A 24,411-nucleotide genomic window follows, 5' to 3' on the forward strand; every position below is an offset into this window, starting at 1 on the left:
CAGATCTGCGTCCAGAGGACACAGATCTGAGTTGAACACATACGCGGTAAAAGCAAGGAGCTGTCACAGTTCAGCTCCTTGCTTCGCCGCTGCACGCCGGTTACTGGCTGTGTAGACGCGATGTGATGACGTCACATTGCGTCTACAACTGTGCGCGCGAGAGAGGCGCGCGGAGAGAGCAGCGGGGGAGCGAGGAGAAGGTAAGTGTAATGTGTACACTGAGGTGGAACGTGAAACTGGGAGCAGATGAAGGAGAGGACGGCATGACACTGGGGGCAGAGATGTGGGGACATGAATCTGGGGGCAGAGATGTGAGGACATGAATCTGGGGGCAGAGATGGGGGGACATGAATCTGGGGGCAGAGATGGAGGGGACATGTATCTGGGGGCAGAGATGGAGGGACATGACACTGGGGGCAGAGATGGAGAGGACATGAATCTGGGGGCAGAGATGGAGGGGACATGAATCTGGGGGCAGAGATGGAGAGGACATGAATCTGGGGGCAGAGATGGAGAGGACATGAATCTGGGGCAGAGATGGAGGGACATTAATCTGGGGGCAGAGATGGGGGGACATGAATCTGGGGGCAGAGATGGAGGGGACATGTATCTGGGGGCAGAGATGGAGGGGACATGAATCTGGGGGCAGAGATGGAGGGGACATGAATCTGGGGGCAGAGATGGAGGGGACATGAATCTGGGGGCAGAGATGGAGGGGACATGTATCTGGGGGCAGAGATGGAGAGGACATGAATCTGGGGGCAGAGATGGAGAGGACATGAATCTGGGGGCAGAGATGGAGAGGACATGAATCTGGGGGCAGAGATGGAGGGGACATGAATCTGGGGGCAGAGATGTGGGGACATGAATCTGGGGGCAGAGATGTGGGGACATGAATCTGGGGGCAGAGATGGAGGGGACATGTATCTGGGGGCAGAGATGGAGGGACATGACACTGGGGGCAGAGATGGAGGGGACATGAATCTGGGGGCAGAGATGGAGGGACATGAATCTGGGGGCAGAGATGGAGGGGACATGAATCTGGGGGCAGAGATGGAGGGGGGACATGAATCTGTGGGCAGAGATGGAGGGACATGAAACTGGGGGCAGAGATGGAGGGACATGAAACTGGGGGCAGAGATGTGGGGACATGAATCTGGGGCAGAGATGGGGGACATGAATCTGGGGGCAGAGATGGAGGGGACATGAAACGGGGGGCAGATGAAGGGTGTATATGAAACTGGGGGAGAGATAGAGGGGAGACATATAATTTACGGGTGACTGTAGGAGGATTATACTGTGTGCGGGCACATGAAAAATTAATGAGAATGGGCGGAGTCACCACAAAAGTGGGCGGGGCTAAATTTGCCGCAGGGCGCCACACATTTTGTCCCTCTTTCAGTTCTTCAACAGTTGGGAGGTATGCCTACACCAGGACTCGACCCCTCAGAGGCAACAGGTGATGAGATAATACATGATGTACCTGTAATGTCCACCAGGAGGCGACGTCAGCAAAGACAAGAAGAAGAGGTAGAGAGACAAGTGGCTGACAGCGAAAGGAGCAAGGTCCCCAGCAACACAGAGTATTTCAGGAGAGAAGTGTGCTGATCTTATAGAGGAGGTCACAGGGTAAGAGTTACATAGTGGAAAGAGCAGGGTCCCCAGCAGTACAGAGTATTTCAGGAGATGATTTATCCTATATGTATTGGGTTGCCCCCCTGTGGTGAAACAGATGGATATAACGCAGTGATACTGAGCAGGATGATACATTGGCACGACTGTGGCCTGCTCACACCTCTGCTGCCTGTGTCATTGCGTTACATTGTGTTATTCTGGCTCTTCTTGTGTATAAGCGCTTAGTCCTGTCCTCGCAGCTGAGCTCGTTATCCAGCGGCAGACTCTGTACTTGTCATTGTTCACTCCACAAGCTGTAGAAAATCTCCCCGAGCCTCGCAGGAAATGAGCGGGATTCATCACTAAGAAGATTTCTCTCTGAAATAAACCCCAAGCGGCACGTAATAACCGGGAAACCGGCCACGAATATAATGACAGCAACGGACTGCCACACACCTTATACTACAGTACAGCTATTCGTCTATTACTACTGACAACCAGCCTGTATATATCATGTCTGAGAGGTTGTCACAGCTCCGCCCCCTGCGACTGACATCACTGATATAATAGTAATATGAGATGTTACATTTGTATCTTGCTTAATGACTGATATAATGTTGTGTATTTAGTCGGAGGACACACCACGCCCATTCTATATAGGGGGGGTTACCCCGCTCGCCCCGTGTGTGGTCCTGGATTATCTGCTTGTTTGCTCTCATGAGGTGTAAACAACGTCTAATGGTTTTATATCCGACATTCCTGCAGATTAATCCAATCCTCCGTGTGGGGCAAAGACGGAGAAGGCGCGGGCAGCTGAATGACAACAAGGAAAACAAGCAGCGGCGCCCTCAGGTAACCCGGACCGCCGCTCCCAGCAGGAGGCTGCTCTATACTGTGGGGAATGGGGGTATCATAGGAGATGTTACCCCATCCTGTGCTCCCGGACTGGATACAAGAACTTAAAGGATCTGTCCATCATCATGTTACACTGTCGCCCCCTACAGGAAAACAGCTATGGATGTGGTTGGAGTAGGAGAAATTATATAAAAGTAAAATTTGGATTGCAGCTTTAGATGTAACTACAGTATGAGATAAGATGTAGCATCAGAATTGTGAGTGCAGCTCTGGAGGAGATTGTTATATATATAACACTTATGACATTGCAGTTCTCCTCCTGATTGGTTCCGGTGTCGGTGACGTGGTCGCTTGCGGCCGCCGTTGCTGTAGTCTTGTTGCTGTGACACTTATGGCTCCTGAAGGTCATATCATGACTGTTTACATGGAGAAGTGTCTGGCAGGAGCGGGCGGCTCATCTCTGGGCTCCAGCCTGACAGTAAAGGTCACGTCAACAGGTGGGTGTGAGAGTGGCATGTAGTGTAACATTAAGAGCGCTCAGCTCGCACCTTCCACTCACACCCAAATGTTGTCCTATGAGATCCTTCCCATGTCAAACCAGCTGCGTAAAAGCAGAAAATAACTGCTCACTGGCATCTTCATATAACCTCAGCATCCAGGGAGAGGTGAGTAAAGTTGCAGGAGGGTGCATCGCCACTAGAGGCTTAACGTGCACATTACAGAATAACTGGAATTGATAACCTGAAGTCACTGCAGATTGTTCATGATTTAGAAACGTACACACATAGAAGATGTGAACTAGGACTTCAGAAGAAAAGGATCTAAGGGTCCTCATATCAGACAGCTCAGTGCACAGCGTAGTCAAAATGCATATAAAGTAATCATGATGCTAGGCTGTATAACCAGTAGAATAGTCAGCTATATAGCTAGAGGTATAACAAGTATAATAGTCATCTGTATAGCTAGAGGTATACCAAGTATGATAGTCAGCTGTATAGCTAGAGCTATAACCAGTAAGATGTTGGGCTGTATAACTAGAGGAATAACCAAAGAAATACTGGGCTGTATAGCTAGAAGTATTACCAGTAGAATAGTCAGCTATATATCTAGAGGTATAACCAGTAGGCTGTACAGCTGTATGCAGCTAGAAGTATAACCAATAGAATGCTGGGATTTATAGCTAGAGGTATAAAAAATAGTATAGTCAGCTGTATAGCTAGAGGTATAACAAGTATAGTCAGCTGTATATCTAGAGGTATAACCAGTAAGATGCTGGGCTGTATAACTATAGGAATAACCAAAGAAATGCTGGGCTATATAGCTAGAGGTATAACCAATAAATAGAAGCTATATAGCTAGAGGTATAACCAGTGGAATAGTCAGCCTTATATTTAGAGGTATAATTAATAGAATACTCATCAGTATAGCTTGAAGTATAACCAGTAGGATTCACTTCTGAATAACTAGAGGTATAACCAGTAGGATGCTCAGCTGTATAACTAGAGCTTTAACCAGTAGGGTGCTCAGCTATGTAACTAGAGGTATAACTAGTAGGATACTTGACTATATATCTAGAAGTATAATCAATAGGATACTCATCATTATAGCTATAGATATAACCAGTAGGATACTCGGCTGTATAACAAGTAGGAAGCTGGGCTGTATAGCTAGAGGTGTAACAAGTAGGATGCTCAACTGTATATCTAGATTTATAGCTAGTATGATGTTCAATTTTACAGCTAGATGTATGAACAGTAGGCTACTCAGCTGTATAGCTAGAGGTATAACTAGTAGGATGCTCAGCTTTATATCTAGAGTTTTAACTAGTAGTTATACAGGTATAACTACTAGGATGCTGGGCTATATAGCTAGAGGTATAACTAGTAGAATACTCAGCTGTATAGCCAGAGGTATGACCAGTAGGATTCTGGTCTCTATAGCTAGAGGTATAACCACTTGGATGCTCAACTGAATGACTACAGATATAACCAGTAGGTGCAGGGCTTTATTCTTAGTGATATAACCAGTAGGATGCTGGGCTGTATAGCTAGAGATATAAGCAGAAGGATTTTGGGACTGTATAACTAAACATATAACTAGTAGGATGCTCAATTGTATAGCTAAATGCATGACTAGTAGGATGCTCAGTTGTATAGCTAGAGATATAACCAGTAGAATAATCAGTATGGTGATCAACTGTATCTCTAGAGGTATAACCAGTAGCATTTTGATCTGTATAGCTAAAGGTATAACCAGTAGGATTCTCCGCTCTATAATCAAATGTATAACCAGTAGGATTCGCAGCTGTATAGCCAGAGGTATGACCAGTAGGGAAAGAGAGATTGTGATCCCACTGTATAGAGCGCTGCTAAGCCCACATCTGGAATATGGTAGACAGTTGTGTAGACCCCACCTACAAAAAGACATAGATAACATAAAAGGGGTGTAAAGATGACTACAAAAATAGTGCAGTGCCTGAGGCATAAAACATATAGGGAGAGGCTTCAAGACGGTATTCTGTATAGTCTTGTAAAGAAAGGAAAGGGGAACATAATAGAAACCTTTATATATGTTATAGGTATAAATAAGGAGCAGGAGGGAAGAACAACAAGAACCAGAAATTAGGGAGAAGATCAGGAGATGAGGAAGAAACTGCCGGCAGAGGTGGCAGGAAATCTGCAGTAAGTGAATGTAAGCCTGGCATGAAGAACACGAGACTATACCAAGATACAATGTGACAGTAGAAGGGTGGACTACATAGACCAGGACTTTATCTGCAGGTCGACGTCCAAACTGGACTGGCACTAGATATAATCTTTGGTTTGTCTAATCTTCTCCTCCAATCATAGAGAGTTCTATTGAGTAGGTGAAGAAGTTAGCTACTTTCTGCCCCAATGATGATGTCATAAGACAGTTCTGTGGAGATGTGATGTAATCAAATAGATGGCAAAACAAGCCTGACTGTGTCACAATGACTCATTTACCAAGGAAAGTTCCTGTGACCTCACACGACGGAGTATTTCATGTCTACAGGAACATGGAGGGGGCACTCAGACTTATGCAGATGAAACTGATTCATTACATTCTAGGGAAAAGCTTCATGACGTCAGGACACGGCTTACAACTGTCTAATCATCTTTATTTCTCAGTCTATGACCATTTCCAGGATCTTGGGTTGGTGACACATAATACAGAAGAAAATAAATGGAAAAACCAGACATTGCTCACAACTGAGTATTTGTTACAATGTATTAGTGATGTATCAACCTGTAGTCATACACATCATCAGATATTAGAGGCAGGGGGAGAATGCTGGTACTGATAGTGGAGGGGCAGGAAGGGGGAGAATGCTGATAGTGGAGGGGCAGGAAGGGGGAGAATGCTGATACTGATAGTGGAGGGACAGGAAGGGGGAGAATGCTGATAATGATGGTGGAGGGGCAGGAAAGGGGAGAATGCTGATACTGAAGGTGGAGGGACAGGAAGGGGGAGAATGCTGATAGTGGAGGGGCAGGAAGGGGGAGAATGCTGATACTGATAGTGGAGGGACAGGAAGGGGGAGAATACTGATAGTCGAGGGCAGGAAGGGGGAGAATGCTGATACTGATAGTGGAGGGACAGGAAGGGGGAGAATGCTGATAATGATGGTGGAGGGGCAGGAAAGGGGAGAATGCTGATACTGAAGGTGGAGGGACAGGAAGGGGGAGAATACTGATAGTCGAGGGCAGGAAGGGGGAGAATGCTGATACTGATAGTGGAGGGACAGGAAGGGGGAGAATGCTGATACTGATAGTGGAGGGGCAGGAAGGGGGAGAATGCTGATAGTGGAGGGACAGGAAGGGGGAGAATGCTGATACTGATAGTGGAGGGACAGGAAGGGGGAGAATACTGATAGTGGAGGGCAGGAAGGGGGAGAATGCTGATACTGAAGGTGGAGGGACAGGAAGGGGGAGAATGCTGATACTGATAGTGGAGGGGCAGGAAGGGGGAGAATGCTGATACTGATAGTGGAGGGCAGGAAGGGGGAGAATGCTGATACTGATAGTGGAGGGCAGGAAGGGGGAGAATGCTGATACTGAAGGTGGAGGGACAAGAAGGGGGAGAATGCTGATTGTGATGATGGAGGGGCAGGAAGAGGCAGAATGCCGATACTGATGGTGGAGGGGTAGGAAGGGGGAGAATGCTGATAATGATGGTGGAGGGACAGGAAGAGGCAGAATGCCGATACTGATGGTGGAGGGGTAGGAAGGGGGAGAATGCTGATAATGATGGTGGAGGGACAGGAAGGGGGAGAATGCTGATACTGATAGTGGAGGGGCAGGAAGGGGGAGAATGCTGATACTGATAGTGGAGGGACAGGAAGGGGGAGAATGCTGATAATGATGGTGGAGGGGCAGGAAAGGGGAGAATTCTGATACTGAAGGTGGAGGGACAGGAAGGGGGAGAATGCTGATAGTGGAGGGGCAGGAAGGGGGAGAATGCTGATACTGATAGTGGAGGGACAGGAAGGGGGAGAATGCTGATACTGATAGTGGAGGGGCAGGAAGGGGGAGAATGCTGATACTGAAGGTGGAGGGACAAGAAGGGGGAGAATGCTGATTGTGATGATGGAGGGGCAGGAAGAGGCAGAATGCCGATACTGATGGTGGAGGGGTAGGAAGGGGGAGAATGCTGATAATGATGGTGGAGGGGCAGGAAGGGGGAGAATGCTGATAATGATGGTGGAGGGGAAGGAAGGGGGAGAATGCTGTTTTATGTGCTAGTGTATATGTAATTTTTCTCTTCCATTCTACCCCAGATATAGAGAATGGGGGATGGGGCACCTTGTCATTACAATCCTATTATACATTTACTAATTGTTTGGATAGATAAGTGTTGAATGTAGAAATAAGACAAAAATCCTTTAAGAGAATTCCTGGCTAAGTAGTGTACAAAATTCTGCAACATGTAGGACACACTGATTTTAAAGGGATTGTGAAATTATAGACATCTCCTTTAAGTTTGGAGCCGTGGCACCATCAGCTAATCACACTTTTAGCATACAGCTGATATTACAGGGAAATCCGGGGTCAGCCAGAAAACTCCACTGCAGGGAAAATACCTCCATAATGGGGAGCCCCCTAGGGTTCAGGTATTACCAGCAGTCTGTCCAGCTCTATAGGACTGACTGAGATAGACTGCAGTGTGCCATCAGTCATATAGAAGTGAATAGAGGATGCTTGGTATTGCTTCATACATACAGGGACTCTATATCTAAGGGCATGATCTGAGGAGGAAGATCACCTATGGAACACAGAGGGTTAAGGGCATCATCTAGCAGTGCCAGTCCTAGATTTGCAGTGTCACCCTACGTTGACCACACAGAGTTGGCAGCTCCACTCCTGGCACCTGCACAGCCCAACACAAATAGCGGTGGTGAGGGGCAGGTCGTCCTTTCCTCCCGCTGACGGTATTTATAATCTGTTTGTCAGTGGAACATCTCCTGAGACGGCTATTCTGGTAACAATCTGCTGGTTATGGAGCAAAGCGTATAATAGACGACCGGTGTGTAATAAGATAACCAGGCAAGAGGAAAATCGTTCAATAAACGATGAAGCACACCTTCTATGGACTGTATATGGCCATATAGGTTGAAGCACACCTTCCATAGACTGTTTATAGTCATATTGGATGAACACCACCTTCTTTAGGCTGTCTATCTATAGTTATATAGAATGAAGCACACTTTGTATGGACTGTATATAGTCATATAGGATGAAACACACCTTCTATAGACTATATATAGTCATACAGGATAAAGCACACCTTCTATAGACTCTGTTGACATATAGAATGAAGCACACCTTGTATATACTGTCTATAGTCATATAATATGAAGCACACCTTCTATAGACTGTCTATAGGTATATAATATGAAGCACACCCTCTATAGACTGTCTATAGTCATATAATATGAAGCACACCTTCTATAGACTGTCTATAGTCATATAATATGAATCACACCTTCTATAGACTGTCTATAGTCATATAATATGAAGCACACCTTCTATAGACTGTCTATAGGTATATAATATGAAGCACACCCTCTATAGACTGTCTATAGTCATATAATATGAAGCACACCTTCTATAGACTGTCTATAGTCATATAATATGAAGCACACCTTCTATAGACTGTCTATAGTCATATAATATGAATCACACCTTCTATAGACTGTCTATAGTCATATAATATGAATCACACCTTCTATAGACTGTCTATAGTCATAGCAGGTGTGATGTCACCATGAATGATCCCTCTTGGACCTCATCATCTCCTTGTAGGGGCTTCCTTTTCCTCGAGGACATGTGTCCTGGCAGCGAGATGTCTGGATGTGCAGATGACAGAGGGGGCGACGTGCAGAAAGTGGTGTGTGGTGGCAGCTGCTGACTGTGATGTTAGTTGTAGAAGGTTTTCAGCTGTATCATCAGCTGACTGGAGGCTTCAGGAGGGGGGAGAAGTCTGCACCTGACACCGTCACCTGCTGCCTGTGATCACCGCTTCAAGGAATATCATCTCCTCCAAAGACCATGAGCCAGCACCCCTGCAGTACAGGAGGCACGTGCAACACCCCGAGTCACCTGAAAGTTATATACCTGTATACTTATAATATACTGTATGTGACTAATGTGTACTACCAGACATTATGCATACAGGTGGTAGTCAGTAGTAATAGAGGAATAGCTGTACTGTAGTATAAGGGGGCGGATCTCATGTCTGATAACATGTCATTATATTATATCAGTGACGTCATTCCGATTTTAATAAGCAGTAGATATGGGGCTCGTGTCCCTTCTGTCCAGGCTGTTGGGGCTGGTGTTTCAGTATTCCGTGAGCTTTGTGCGATAAGTAAGACACGTGCAGGGTAACACCATAATTTATGAGGCAGTGTTACCACCATGATGGAGACACAGTGCAGCTGGCATGGCGTCCTGTGAGGGGCCGCATGTGGGGAGGGGGATTAAGAGGTGCCATGTATTTAATAATGGGGTAGTGACATCTGACAGGAAACTGGAAACTCCTGATGGGGTTTGGGGAGGGGGAGGACCTTCCTGTGTCTTATATCACACCTGGACTCTATATTGATACGTGACTTGCACTGATACATTGTAACAAACAATCAGAATAGCAGAGAGGGTTATGGTGCTGAGGTGTATAGACAGAGAGTTGTTTATACTGATGGATTGTTACAAACCCTGATCTGTTAAAATATCAGGTCTCTAAGGACATACATGGGGGGGGGGGGGCTGACTGTGCACTGCTGATGTCATCACACATGGTGAGGGGTTCACTGTCGCTCACTCTCACTAGTCTCAGGATATTCTGCTCATCCTGAGTCACAAGATGAATTTTCATGACAATTGTGGAGAAGTCAGGAAACAGCAGACTTTCACTTCTGAACTCACTCACCTCCCAGTATGATGATAATAAGGATTAGAATGATCTTCATGGTGGTGATGATGAAGATGGTGATAAACATGATGATGGTGCTAATGATATTGACAAAAGCAATGAGAATGATGGTGATTAGAGATGGGTGAACCTATGTATAAAACAATGTATGACACTGTCAGGGCTCCTAGGACTATATATCTATAATACATAGTGTATGACACTGTCAGGGCTCCTAGGACTATATATCTATAATACATAGTGTATAACACTGTCAGGGCTCCTAGACCTATATATCTATAAAACATAGTGTATGACACTGTCAGGGCTCCTAGGACTATATATCTATAATACATAGTGTATGACACTGTCAGGACACCTAGGACTATATATCTATAATACATAGTGTATGGCACTGTCAGGGCTCCTAGGACTATATATCTATAATACATAGTGTATGACACTGTCAGGGCTCCTAGGACTATATATCTATAATACATAGTGTATGACACTGTCAGGGCTCCTAGGATTATATATCTATAATACATAGTGTATGACACTGTCAGGACTCCTAGGACTATAGCTCTATAAAACATAATGTACGACCTACCACTGTCTATTGGCTGAGAGGTAGTTACCTGGTGTCAGGTGGTGGTAGAACATCACAAATGTGTCTCTTCTGTATTTCCTGGCCAAACATGTGGCAGCGGGCATTTTATGGGGTCAGTCTGTGGGCTGCCTGTGTTGGTGGCTGTGCTGTCAGTGTCAGTCGGTGGCGTATGGGTGTCAGTGTTGGTTTGTGGTGTCAGTCTGTGGTCTGTTTGTGTTGGAGCCTGTGGCGTCAATGTCAGTCTGTGGCCTGTGAGTGTCCGTCTGTAGTGCTAGTGTCAGTCTGTGGCTTGTGTGTGTCAGTGTTGGTTTGTGGGGTCAGTTTGTGGCCTGTCTGTGTTGGTGTCTGTTGTGTCAGTGTCAGTCTGGGGTGTCAGTGTCAGTGGTCTGTCGGTGGCGGTCTGTAGTGGTGGTGGTTTTCACAATATGAGCACTGGCTTTGGATACAAAGCGGACTTGTGTTGACTTCTTTTCACTGTCCATTAGTCTGAGGCCACCTAGTGGTGGAATGATACAATTGTTCGTACTTTGTGGTAGCCATTCACACTATTACTAGTGAGCTGGGGGAACGATCACCCCTGACACTGGCTGAATATCTCTGTAGAAAATACCAATATGACTCTGCACCACCCCAGGAGTTCATCCTAAGCCATAATAGACAGAACTGCTCATATATGGGGGCAACATGGTGGCTCAGTGGTTAGCACTGTAGCCTTGCAGCGCTGGAGTCCTGGGTTCGAATCCCGCCAGGAACTACATCTGCAAGGAGTTTGTATGTTCTTCCCGTGTTTGCGTGGATTTCCTCCCATTCTACAAAAACATACTGATAGGGAAAAAAAATTCATTGTGATCCCTATATGGGGCTCACAATCTACCTAAAAAAAAAACAAAAAAACAAAGAACTGCTCATATACTAAGGAACAGCAGTCGGACCCCAGTCACTAACATGTCCACCAGTATGCCCCGGGCTCTTTCTGGCTGTTTATAGTTCCCTAATTCCCCCCTAGGTAGTGTAATAAGCTCCGATGGCCGTGGCCACCTACATTCACAACCTGCAGCCACCATAGCTGGCCATACACATTGCAGATTTGTTGATAGATTGTGACAATGTTTTACAATTTTTGTCACTTTTTAGGTTTGTGAGGCCATCGGGTTCTTCATCTTCCTGCAACCCTGGGAGAACCAAACCTTCACATTCTAAGGCTTTCCATAAAGTAAACCAAATGGTGCTTTGGGTAGATGAGTTTTCTTAGGGGTCGGGGATTGACTTACAAGGCAGCCACCAGTAGGTGGCACCAGCGACAAGCGTCTTCTTTTTGGAGACATTTTTTGTCTGACAGATTGTTTCCTAAAGATTCACAACCAGTTGAATCTTCACAAGAAAATGTGAAAGATTTCCCTGAATTGCAGCTTGTCTGACCGAGGAATCATGAATCTCTGGAGAGGCCGCTGGTTAGCACCAGTGTTACAGCTCTACATCCTTGTGAGGTGGACAGTATCACCGGCAGGTTCATGAGTCCACCAGTGGTCAGTGTGAGGTCCCCAAGCAAGGCGACTCTGTAGACTTATGGTGTCTACATCCTGAATTACCATGGTGCATGTCAACATTTCTCAATTTCTTTTTTAAAACGTGTCCATAAAAATCAGTTGATAAAGAAAAATTCAGTAAATTATTATTTATTTATTTATTTATTTATTTCTATAGCACCATTAATTCCATGGTGCTGTACATTATTATATTAATTCCATGGTGCTTTACATTTGGGGGTTACATACAATACACAGAATATACAGGTAGATATAATACTGACCGGCTGGCACAGTGGGGTAGAGGGCCCTGCCCACGAGGGCTTACAGTCTATGAAGGGAGAGGGATAGAGACAGAATGAGAGGGGGAGACTGTACAGATGGCGGTGCAGTGATAGTGTTATTGGGGGTTGTAGGCCTTCCTGAATAGGGGAGTCTTCAGGGCCTTCTTGAATCCTGTGATTGTGGGGGTCAGTCTTATGTGTCTTGCTAAGGAGTTCCAGAGTATGGGGGATGCACGGGAGAAATCTTGGAGACGGTTGTGTGAGGAGCGGATGAGAGAAGAGCGGAGTAGGAGGTCATTGGAGGATCTGAGGTTACGTGTGATCCGGTAGCGGGAGATTAGTTCAGAGATATATGGAGGGGACAGGTTGTGGATGGCTTTATATGTTAACTTTAGTAGCTTGAACTCAATTCGCTGGGCTATGGGTAACCAGTGGAGGGACTGGCAGAGGGGAGCAGCCGATGAAGATCGGGGGGTGAGGTGAATTAAACGAGCAGCGCAGTTTAAGGTGGACTGGAGGGGGGCGAGGGTGTTAGCTGGGAGTCCATGGAGGAGGGTGTTGCAGTAGTCTAGGTGGGAGATTATGAGGGTCTGGACGAGCACCTTGTTAGTTTCAGGGGTGAGGAAGGAGCGGATTTGGTGGATGTTCTTGAGTTGGAGGCGGCAGGAAGTGTTGAGGGTTTGAACGTGTGACTTGAAGGATAGGTCGGAGTCCAGGGTTACCCCAAGGCATTGGGCCCATGGGACAGGGGCAATTGTGGTTCCATTAACTTTGATAGATGGGTCAGGTGGTGGGGCCATATGGGTTGGGGTGTAGATTATGAACTCCGTTTTCTCCATGTTGAGTTGAGAAAGCGAGAAGAGAGGAAGGAGGCTACAGCTGCTAAACAATCTGGAACTCTGGCCAGCAGGGAGGTAATGTCTGGTCGAGAGATGTATATTTGCCATCGGCATAGCATTGGTATTGAAAACCATGAGATTCTATGAGTTGGCCCAGGCCAAGGGTGTAGATGGAGAATAGGAGGGGTCCTAGGACGGAGCCTTGGGGGACACCTACAGAGAGAGGGCGAGGTGAGGAGGTGGTGTGCGAGTGGGAGACGCTGAATGTGCGGTCGGTGAGGTATGAGGAGATCCAGGAATGGGCCAGGTCTGAGATACCAAGGGATGAGAGAATTTCTAACAGGAGGGAGTGGTCAACTGTGTCAAAGGCAGAGGAGAGGTCAAGGAGGAGGAGGACAGAGTAATGGCGCTTGGCTTTGGCGGTTAGCAGGTCGTTAGTGACTTTTGTTAGGGCACTTTCAGTGGAGTGACGGGGTCTGAAGCCTGACTGTAGTCTGTCAAAGAGGAGGTTGGAAGAGAGATAGGAGGAGAGTTCTGAGTGGACGTGCTGCTCAAGAAGTTTTGAGGCGAACGGGAGCAGTGAGATGGGACGATAGTTGGCAGGAAAGGACGGGTCGAGGGACGGTTTCTTAAAGAGGACCTTTCACCATATCTGGGCACAGGCAGTGTTATATACTGCCAGAAAGCTGACAGTGCGCTGAATTCAGCGCACTGTCGGCTTTCCCGATCCGTGCCCGGTGTAAAGCGCTATCGGTCCCGTTAACGTAGCGCTTTACAGTCAGAAGGGCGTTTCTGACCATTAGCCAGAGACGTCCTTCTGCCTCGCGGCGCCAATCGCGCTGTGCTGTGGAGCGGGGAGGAACGCCCCCTCCCTCTCCTGATAATACTCGTCTACGGACAAACTGTGTGAGCAGAGGGAGGGGGGCGTTCCTCCCCGCTCCACAGCACAGCGCGATAGGCGCCGCAAGACAGAAGGAAGTTCCTGGCTAATGGTCAGAAACGCCCTTCTGATCATAGAAGAGCTACGGTACCGGGCCGTAAGCTCTTCACACCGGGCACAGATCGGGAAAGCCGACAGTGCGCTGAATTCAGCGCACTGTCAGCTTTCTGGCAGTATATAGAACTGCATGTGCCCGGATATGGTGAAAGGTCCTCTTTAAGTATAGGTGTGACTGTGGCGTGTTTGAAGGCTGAGGGGAAGGATCCATTGGTTAGGGATAGATTGAAGAGATGGGTTAGGGCCAGAGTAATGACTTCAGTGAGTTTGGGGATGAGATGTGACTGGATCGGGTCAAGCGCGCAGGAGGTGAGGTGGGATTTGGAGATTAGGGAGGAGAGTTTTTTTGTCAGTAATGGTGGAGAAACAAGTCAAGGATGATGAGCAGTTGGGTGGAGGGGTTGTCGAGAACGTTTCTACCCAACATTTCTTTCTTATTCTTGTTTTCTACTAAAAGAAGTTGCGATCCTAAAAACAGTCACAGATCTCTATCTCTGGAGAAATTCTCACCATGTCTGATTGTATCAAAGTGACTACAGGCTCAGAGATGGTCCTACTGTGCTGCCATGGGTTTCTGAGAGGGTTTCTATTGTTTCATCTTCCAACTTTTCTGACCTCCTAGCCACCAATTTAATGCCCCCCTTCATCTGCCCTTTGTTTAATTGCCCCTTTCATCTGCAGCCATGATGTGAGTGACGTCATCGCATCATATCTACAGCTCCAGGGACCGGAGCATAGAGAGGAGAACAGTGGTGAGGTAAGGGCTGTCCGCTCCTGCTTCACCATTGTATTCAAATCATCTGCGTCTGCTCTGGATGCAGATAAGTTAAATCCGGGACATACCTCTCACCAACCAGGACCACGAGACATGACCTACTGTCTGACATGTGGACTGTCCCGCAGAATTCGGGACAATTGGGAGGTATGAATGTGTGATATAGCAATATAGCAGCACTATATATATAGTATCACTAGCATTTACCCGCGACTTCGTCGGCGGGTCGCAGTTGGGGACGATGTTGCAGCCCCCCACTGATTCACATATCCCTCTTTTGCGCTGGCCCCTCTCGCACAGCACACCGTGCCCCATTACACATCCGGCTCCATAATTAAATCTACATTTCCTCTGTTCTCTCTCCTATATCAGTGTCAGTCCTTACTGCAGTTCTAACATTCTTGTAGAAGTACAGAGGTCCAGGCTCCAGCTGGAGAAAAGGTTCCTTCTAAATATCATACAGGTAGGATGAGGACCCTGGTACACAGAGGGTTACTGGAGGCTATTCCTGTGACATGTCATTATAAATAGACCCTCCCCCACTGTTCCTTGTACACAGCCCCCATGTTCCCAGGCCTCACATTCTCCTAGGTTATAATGAGCCCAGGTCTGTATTCATGTTGGGGGGCTCCATATTGTGGCCGGTGCCCCCCAGTAGCGAGAAAGACAAAAACCAACCTGTTCAGAGGTTGAAGCCACAGATATTTACAGCAGCAGAAAATAGAGCGAGCAGGACTTTCCGGGCCGGTACACCCGCAGACCTCACCCTAGACTGCCAATATTTACAGCGAGACCCAAGAAGGGTGAGCTCAATCAATACTGGATAATTATAGACAAGGGGCAAAAAAAATTCTCCAAAAATCCTGGAACTGAAAAAAGTGACCCTCAGAGGGACACAAGGGCCCGGCTGTCCATCAATCCATCAACATGGACTGGATTACATAATAGGAACCGCTCTGACCACCAAACCACATCAATTACAGAGGCGATGACATCATAAGGACATCATTATAACCAGTGACATCACTGACTCCTGCAGGAATATGTGCGCTCTTCAGGCTCGTGTTCACACAAAAGCTTGTGCGATGCAAATTTCAGCCATTATCCAGGTAGATTTTTATGCCTCATGTGAAAGGGGTTAATGTACTGAAACAGGGTAAATTACACACACGGGGGCGGAGTTACAAAACTGTCTAAAATAAAGCAGAATACAAAATGAAACATGCACTGTGATTGGTTGCCATGGATTGGGATTTGTTGCTATGGGCTGTAATGGATCGCTATGGGCTGTGATTGGTTGCTGTGAGCTATGATTGATTACTATGGGCTGTGATTGGTTGCTTTGAACTGTGATTGGTTATTACAGTATGTGCTGTGATTGGTTGCGATGGGCTACGCAGACACTTTTGTTTTTAGGCCTTAGTAATAAATCTGCCCCGTTCAGGTCTAAATAATTTTTTGCTGCAGTTTTTACAAGTCTCTCCGTTCCAGGGTCGGGTCTGATCCTCTTCACACAGGTGGAGGAGTCGCAGGGATGGTGGGGCCTCTATGAGAGGACTGTGGAGGACGTCATGTGGAAGTGACCCGCTGTGTGGGGACGGGGCGAGCTGGACCTTCTGCCAAACCACATGGAATTCTGGCCTGCAGTGCGAGTAATAATAGTCGGTAAACACAGAGGGCGCTGCCATTTATAGCCGCTGTCTGTGTGCCCTGCGGTGGCTCGGCAATCTATAGGCCGATTGCTACGCCATGGCTACAGCCTGTGCTGTAATATATGTCCTCCAGACATCGCCCTCGAGGAGGAGACCGGATATAGCGAGGACTCTGTATATAACCAGGGGTCGTCCGTCCGGTCCACACAAATGGACAACTTTTGTTGTGCTTATGGGAACCTGTCAGGGTGATTTGGGAAACTAAAACACCCACAACAATATATGGCGCAGTAATAGTAACGCCATCCCTGCCCGCATTAAAAAAACAACATTCCTTCCCTCTCCATAGTGTCCGTTGCCTCGTCCAGCTTCCTGGGTGACCTCACAGGCCCCAAGTGAATTCTAGAGGCCGCAGTGACATCATGACGCCGATTTGCCCTGTGGTTGGACTGCACTGAAACCCAGGGCTAGTGACATTGCCCAAGAGGCTGGAAGAGGACCACGATGAGGTGACGGACACCGCAAGAGAGCCCAGGACAGCAACTGTGATCAGTGACCCCAGCTTAGATACACTGTCTAGGGCCCTCCTATGATCAGTGACCCCAGCTTAGATACAGTGTTTAGGGCGCTGCTATAATAAGCGACCCCAGTTTAGATACACTGTCTAGGGCGCTGCTATGATCAGTGACCCCAGCTTAGATACACTGTCTAGGGCGCTTCTATGATCAGTGACCCCAGCTTGGATACAGTGTTTAGGGCGCTGCTATGATGAGTGACCCCAGCTTGGATACACTGTCTAGGTTGCTGCTATGATCAGTGACCCCAGCTTAGATACACCGTCTAGGCTGCTGCTATGATCAGTGACCCCAGCTTAGATACACTGTCTAGGGCGCTCCTATGATCAGTGGCCCCAGCTTGGATACACTGTCTAGGGCTCTCCTATGATCAGTGGCCCCAGCTTGGATACACTGTTCCGTAGAGTCTAGTGTAGTCCTATGTCCCATGCTTTGTTTGTTTCTCCGTCCCTCCGCTATGATTTACACTGCAGCTCAGCTCCATAAGACACAGTTTGATCAGCTGCTCCATCTACACTATATCTCCACCTTTTATCCGCCATTGCTGTCTCCTTGCTCCATGCTTTACCCTGCACTTCTGACTACTTATACTTTTGTTTTATAGGTCCAGCACCATCATGAAGCCATACTCATAGGATCCCTATAGATTTGTGAGCTCATACACAGCAAACCCAACATAAACCAGCATACTCTAATAGATTCTAAGTGAGATCCCTCCAGTAGTCACTCCTGTCAGTAAGGAGTATCAATATCCATTATTAGTATCTAAAAGGCAGCCGTGCCCGGAGAGTGTGCAGGTTGTCAGTGCTGAGCACAGGTTGTTGTCAGTGGCACTGAGGGGGTTAAGCCCGGCTGTCCTGTATCTGGGTCTATGGACTCGAGTTTCAGGCGATGCTACGTGTCTCTGGCCGCGTCCGCACAGGATAAGAGCAACAAGATGGGCATTGTGTCGCTGGCTGGTAACACAGCCCCTTGTCTCCCGCAGACATGAATACACCAGGAAGGGAGAAGGAGACAAAGCGGCTTCTCAGCAGAATAACCGCTTTATATGGCTGCCAAATACCCCGAGAAGACGGCGCAAATTAACCGTATTCTACACAGCGCACATGGCACAGAGGATGGGAGTCGTGGTGCTGAGCGCAGGAGAATTGTGTGTGTTCAGGGATTTGATTATAGGAAATGACATCATCGGCCAAGGCCCTGGACTGTGCACAGTACAACTTCTCATGTGCGACACACAGTACAACTTACCATGTCACTTATATACTGCACAGTACCACTTCTCTTGACCTGTATATATGGACAGTGCAGAGTATCACTTCTATCATCCTGTATATATAGACAGTGCACAGTACCACTTCTCTTGTCCTGTATCCTGGGTGTAAGTCTCAGTATCTGCACTTATTCTGTATATATGGACAGTGCACAGTACTACTTCCCTTGTCTTTGGATGGTTCGTGCACCGTATCGCTTGCATTGTCCTTGGATGCCTTGTGCACAGTAACACTTCCTTCTTCACAGTTGTTGCCTATTCCTCTTGTTTACAGTCCTAATTACCACATCATGTGAATACAGCTGTATTTGGTGATAACTGCAATAGATGTCCACATTGGTGCAGGACAGCAGAGGGATTTGTGCGTCGCCCCCTCCTGGACACTTGAGTCAGTGCACACAGGTAGAGGCTGCTCTCAGGTGACTTTGCACAGTCATTGTGTACTTGCAGGTTCTTCTCTGCATCATCCTGACTAGATAAATATTTCTCGAATGTAGACTTGCTTGGGCACCATTCAGCAGGCACATGAGAATATGAGAATTCTGCCCCTGGGGCTCGGGTTCTGGCCTGGTGTCAGGAATGTGCGGTGGGGATGGATGTATTTGTAGGTCGACAGCCAAAAAATGTTGGCGCAGGAAGTTACGGTTTTATTGAGATATTCTCAGGATGACAGAAGCGGCACTGCTGTATGAACGCCGCTGCCAGCAAGAACCAGTCGCATGACTGCAGGAATGGAGTTCTGCAGGGGGCCAAGTGCTGCAAATATTACCAATCACCAGGGATCTAGTGCTGAGTGTATCACTGACCACCAGGGATCTAGTGCTGAGTGTATCACTGACCACCAGGGATCATGTGCAGAATGTAACACCAATCACCAGGGACCAAGTGCAGAATGTACCACTGATCACTAGGGATCTAGTGCTGAGTATGCCACCAATCACCAAGGTTCAAGTGCAGAATGTATCACCAATCACTAGGGATCTAGTGCTGAGTGTACCACAAGTCATCAGAGTTCAAGTGCAGAATGTACCACCAATCACCAGGGATCATGTGCAGAATGTACCACCAATTACCAGGGATCATGTTCAGAATGTACCACCAATCACCAATGATCATGTGCAGAATGTACCACCAATCACCAGGGATCATGTGCAGAATGTACCACCAATCACCAGGGATCATGTGCAGAATGTACCACAAATCACTAGGGATCATGTTCAGAATGTACCACCAATCACCAGGGATCGAGTACAGAATGTACCACTGATCACCAGGAAGAGCAGGTTCCCCTGATCTCATAGCACAACCCCAAATATAGAGCTTAAAGGTCTTTTACACCACTTGGAAACACCAATTACCAATCCTTTAGGCTAGATGTTATTTCTCAGTAGGCTAAAGGACCTTTAAATTTATCATGCAGGTCCTTTTGCAGTTCTCAATATAAATCGGTTTCATTAGGTTTTTGCTGCGAGTAGCGTAAAAAATGCAGCTAAACTGTGTCCGCTCCAATCTGTTTTGCCAGCTGCCTACCACTGTGATCACAGGGAATGAGCACTGTATATACTAGTAACCACCACTGGGTGCTGTATATACCAGGGATCACCAAGGATTTGGTGCTCTATATATTAGTGATCAACAGGGACTTGGCGCTCTGTATACCAGTGATCACCAGGACTTGGCGCTCTATATACCAGTGATCACCAGGACTTGGCGCTCTATATACCAATGATCACCAGGACTTGGCGCTCTATATACTAGTGATCACCAGGGACTTGGCGCTCTGTATACCAGTGATCACCAGGGACTTGGCGCTCTATATACCAGTGATCACCAGGACTTGGCGCTCTGTATACCAGTGATCACCAGGGACTTGGCGCTCTGTATACCAGTGATCACCAGGGACTTGGCGCTCTGTATACCAGTGATCACCAGGGACTTGGCGCTCTGTATACCAGTGATCACCAGGACTTGGCGCTCTATATACCAGTGATCACCAGGACTTGGCGCTCTATATACCAGTGATCACCAGGACTTGGCGCTCTGTATACTAGTGATCACCAGGGACTTGGCGCTCTGTATACCAGTGATCACCAGGACTTGGCGCTCTGTATACTAGTGATCACCAGGGACTTGGCGCTCTGTATACCAGTGATCACCAGGACTTGGCGCTCTGTATACCAGTGATCACCAGGACTTGGCGCTCTATATAGCAGTGATCACCAGGGACTTGGCGCTCTGTATACCAGTGATCACCAGGACTTGGCGCTCTATATACCAGTGATCACCAGGACTTGGCGCTCTATATACCAGTGATCACCAGGACTTGGCGCTCTGTATACTAGTGATCACCAGGGACTTGGCGCTCTGTATACCAGTGATCACCAGGACTTGGCGCTCTATATACCAGTGATCACCAGGACTTGGCGCTCTATATACTAGTGATCACCAGGGACTTGGCGCTCTATATACCAGTGATCACCAGGACTTGGCGCTCTATATACCAGTGATCACCAGGACTTGGCGCTCTATATACTAGTGATCACCAGGGACTTGGCGCTCTATATACCAGTGATCACCAGGACTTGGCGCTCTGTATACCAGTGATCACCAGGACTTGGCGCTCTATATACTAGTGATCACCAGGACTTGGCGCTCTGTATACCAGTGATCACCAGGGACTTGGCGCTCTTTATACCAGTGGTCACAAGGATGTGCAGTATGAGCACGTGCCATAACTCGTTGAGTCCTGGCTCCAGTTCCCGCACCCTGGCACTGCTCTCATGTTTGTGTTGACAGATCAGTGACTCTGGATCTAGATGAACGTCGGATTATATTTGGGGCGCAGCGCAGAGGAGCAGAGACCTGCAAAGCTTTTCGTCACTGGGAAACCTTGGCCCTTCAGGACGGGATACAGTTTTGCCAAGTTGTATTGGACTGGAACTTGCGTGACGACAGATTCAAGTGTCTGTGTGTGCAGCCAAGTGGCGGAGGAAGAAAGATATCCGCAGAGCAAAAACCTTACTAACCCTTTCCTTTCCGCAATCCCCACCTATAGAGAGTGAGGAAATGTCAACCACAGCTTATATAATGAGATCCACACACCTTATATTACTGACAACCAACCTGTATATATCATGTCTGAGAGGTTGTCACAGCTCTGCCCCCTGTTACTGACATCACTGATATAATGACATGTGATCAGACATGAGATCCGCCCCCGTATACTACAGTACATCTATTCCTCTATTACTACTGACAACCTCCTGTATATATCATGTCTGAGAGGTTGTCACATCTACACAGGTGAATATCTCTTCAGATAAAGCTACTGGTTAGAATCTATACAGGAGACTGTACCAGTAAACATCTATACAGGTGAAGATGTCCATAGCTGAATGGTTCTTACAGGTAGGTATGTCTACAAGTGAAGGGCTGCATGGATATAAGTGCACACCTGCACAGGAAAATGTTTCCACAGTGTGTGTATATATATATATATATATATATATATATATATATATATATATATATATATATATATATATATACAGGTGATGATGTCTACAGGAGTTTGTGTTACATGTGAAGGTCTGGATGATGTTGCTGTAAGTGAATGGTTGTGCAGGTGAAGCTACATCTAAATGTCTCCATAGATGAAAGTCTATACAGGTGGATATTTCTAAAGGTGAACTTCTCTACAGGTGAAAGACTCTACAAGTAGAGGTCTTTGCATGTGTACAGATGAATGTCTCTTCAAGTAAAGCTCCAGATAAACACTACAATTGAAAAGTGTCTACAGATGAATGATTCTGCAGGTAAAGATCTCTACAAGAGAAGGTCTGCATGGATGAAAGTTTTTGTAACTGAATGTCTGTGCAGGTGTATACCTTCTACGGATGATGCTACAAAGATCTCTATGAGTAAACATCTCTACAAGTGAAGGTCTCTACAGGTGAACATCTCTACAGGTGAAGGTTTGTACAGGTGACCATCTCTACGAGTGAAGGTCTCTACAGGTGAACATCTCTATAGGTGAAGGTCTGTACAGGTGACCATCTCTACGAGTGAAGGTCTCTACAGGTGAACATCTCTATAGGTGAAGGTCTCTACAGGTGAAAATCTATACAAGTGAAGGTCTCTACAGGTGACCATCTCTACAGGTGAAGGTTTGTACAGGTGGCCATCTCTACGAGTGAAGGTCTCTACAGGTGAACATCTCTACAGGTGAAGGTCTCTACAGGTGAACATCTCTACAGGTGAAGGTCTCTACAGGTGAACATCTCTATAGGTGAAGGTCTCTACAGGTGAAGGTCTCTACAGGTGAACATCTCTACAGGTGAAGGTCTCTACAGGTGACCATCTCTATAGGTGAAGGTCTCTACAGGTGAACATCTCTACAGGTGAAGGTCTCTACAGGTGAACATCTCTACAGGTGATGGTCTGTACAGGTGACCATCTCTACGAGTGAAGGTCTCTACAGGTGAACATCTCTATAGGTGAAGGTCTCTACAGGTGAACATCTCTACAGGTGAAGGTCTCTACAGGTGAACATCTCTATAGGTGAAGGTCTCTACAGGTGAACATCTCTACAGGTGAAGGTCTCTACAGGCGAACATCTCTACAAGTGAAGGTCTCTACAGGTGAACTTCTCTTCAGGTATAGGTCTCCACAGGTGAAGGTTTCTACAGTTGAACATCTATACAGGTGAAGGTCTCTACAGGTAAACATCTATACACGTGAACATCTCTACAATTTAAGGTCTCTATGGGTGAAAATCTTTACAGTTGACAGTCTCTATAGGTGAACATCTATTAAGTTGATGGTCTCTACAGGTGAATATCTGTAAAGGATAAGGTTGCTCTAGGTGAATATCTGTACAGTTGAAGGTCTCTGCAGGTGAACATTTGTAAAGGTGTATATTTTTATCAGTGGATCATCTCTACAGGTGAAGGCCTCTACAAGTAAAGGTCTTTACAGGTTATTATTTGTACAGGCGGAGGTTTCTTCAGATGAAGTCTCCAAAATTAAGGTCTATATAGGTGAGGTTCTATACTGGTAAAGGTCTCTGTAAGTGAAGGTCTGTACAGGTAAACATCTCTATATGTGAAGGTCTCTACAGATCAAAGTCTACAAGAAAAAAAAACATTTCTACAGGCAAAGGTCTCTACAGGTGATTGTTTCTACAGATAAAGGTCTTTACAGGTGAAGCTCTGGGTGAAGGTCTCTACAGGTGAACATGTCTATAGCTGGAGTTCTCTAGAGTTGAAGGTCTCTACAGTTGGGTTCATGACCTGGATATAAGCACTGTAGTTATATACATATATCTGTATATACCAGTTCTTCTAGTATTTCTTCCTTACTCTCATTATCTCTCTGCCGTTTGTCCCAATATCACCTTGGTCTTTCTTCCCTGTAGAATATCAGGGATCCAATGGGTGTTCTCATCCTAATATTTACCTTACTGGGCTGGGGCTCAAACAAACACAAGGCTCGTGTTTCTGTTATGTAATGAGTGTGAGACGGGGCCCCAGGAGGGAAGCAATGAACTCATCAAGTCTGTGCTGAGCCGCCATGGACCGAGTCACACAAGGATTGCAGTTATCAGGTGTATACCGTATCAGACTGTCCAGGTGGCTGCTGATGTCACACATTGTACTGGTCTGCACTTGTAGCTTCTAACCTCAGGGGCCCTGTAATGGAGACCATCAATGGAGGTCACCAAGCATGGTACCAATGACACAAGAATGGAAAATTAATGGTGGAGACCATGAACTGGTGCATGTCCATTAAGTCTCACCTTGTAGTCAATGGGGACCCTACGCCAGGTGTCACATCTCGGCTGGGGTGCAATGACATATTACAAGAACTATTGGAGCTATATACCGCTTCTGTGTAGGTGGATACACTGGACGTTAGATGCTGGCCTGTAGCTTCAACAAGACTTGACCTCGGTATAGGCCTCATCATCAGTCGTCAATCA

This window comes from Leptodactylus fuscus, chromosome 3 (genome assembly GCF_031893055.1).
Source record: "Leptodactylus fuscus isolate aLepFus1 chromosome 3, aLepFus1.hap2, whole genome shotgun sequence".
Taxonomy (NCBI): domain Eukaryota; kingdom Metazoa; phylum Chordata; class Amphibia; order Anura; family Leptodactylidae; genus Leptodactylus; species Leptodactylus fuscus.